Source organism: Struthio camelus, chromosome 29 (assembly GCF_040807025.1).
Source record: "Struthio camelus isolate bStrCam1 chromosome 29, bStrCam1.hap1, whole genome shotgun sequence".
Lineage (NCBI taxonomy): Eukaryota > Metazoa > Chordata > Aves > Struthioniformes > Struthionidae > Struthio > Struthio camelus.
This window is the reverse complement of record NC_090970.1, coordinates 4,181,578-4,183,013: the sequence shown is the minus strand read 5'-3', so window position 1 is coordinate 4,183,013 and position 1,436 is coordinate 4,181,578.

Sequence of the window (1,436 nt, the reverse complement as noted above, 5' to 3'; positions counted from 1 at the left end):
GGAAGCAGCTTGGAAAGGCCCAGGAGCTCAGGAAAGCCAACAGGTCTTTGAGGACAGCACCTGCCAAGCACAAAAATGATCCATCATGATACTAAAGAAAACTAGTAGATACCTCAGAGGACCAGCGTGGCTAAACAGAGACCTCACACCTTAGCTCCAGGGCAGTCAGGCAGCATCCCAGAAGCAGAAGGAGGGAGAGGCTGCAAGGGAGCCAGCATCCCTTTGCATCCCCATTGTCCAGCATCACAGGCAGGGTGTTAGGGAAGCCAAGGCTCCCCTAGGATTGGCACTTGCAGGGGACGTCAAGGGCCTGAAGAAGAGCTGCTACCACCTCAGTAAGAATCAAAGACTCAAAAGGAAAAGGTGGGCTCACTGCTACATGGGGCAGGGAACCTTGTAGCAGCAGATGCAGAGAGGTGGGAGGAACTCCACCCCTTGTTAGCTTCAGTTTTCCCAAGCAAGGTCTCCCAGGCTGTTGTGCCTTGGCTCCAGACTCCAGAGGACAAAAACCACCAACAGTGGATGAGGCTAGTGGGGGATGACTTGGGAGAACTCAAACTATACACGCCAATGAGGTTGGATGGGTTGCACATGAGGAGGCTGTGAGAGCTGACTGCTGTCGCAGCAAGGCCACTCACTATCATCTTGGAAAGGTTGTGGAGATGGGGTGAAGTCCCATTGACTGGAGAAAGGCAAATGTTACCTCTGTCTTCAAGAAAGGCCACAAGGTCTTTCACCTAGACTTTAGCCAGGTGTTTGACACTGTCTCCCACAATAGTCTTGCATGCATGTTAGAACGTTACAGTCCAGAAGAGTAAACAACTGGATGTCTAAAAAGCTGCTTGGCTGATCAGGCTCAGAGGGCAGTGGTGAATGTGTCGTGCTCTTCCTGGAGGCCAGGGAGAAGGGGAGCACCACTGATGTCTCCAGGAACTTGTCCTGTTTATCTTCTTGATTAGTGACACAGAGGAGGCAACACTCCTCATACTTGAAAATGACCCAGGTGGGAGGTGGGGGGGCCCAGTCCTTTGCTGGAGGGGTGCCATTCAGAGGGCCCTAGACAGGCAGGAGGCATGGGCTGTCAGGAACCTCCAGAAATTCAGCCAGGACAAATGTCAGCTCTTGCCCCTGCAGTTACAGGCTGGTTTTACAGGCTGGGGCCTGGGTGCTTGGGGAGCAGCTGTGTGGAAAAGGACCTGAGGGTCCTAGTGGAAAAGAGGCCAAAGATGAGGCAGCAGCATTCCCTGGCAGCAAAGAAGGCCAGAAGTATTGGGGGCTGTAGGACCAGGAGCATAGCGAGGAGGTCGAGGGAAATGATCACCTGCTAGTCAGTATGCATTAGACCCCAGATAGAACACTGTATCTCGTGCTGGGTCCCCAGAAGAGGTTGATAACTGGGAGCGAATTCAGCTGAGGGCCCTCACAAGAGTCGGGGA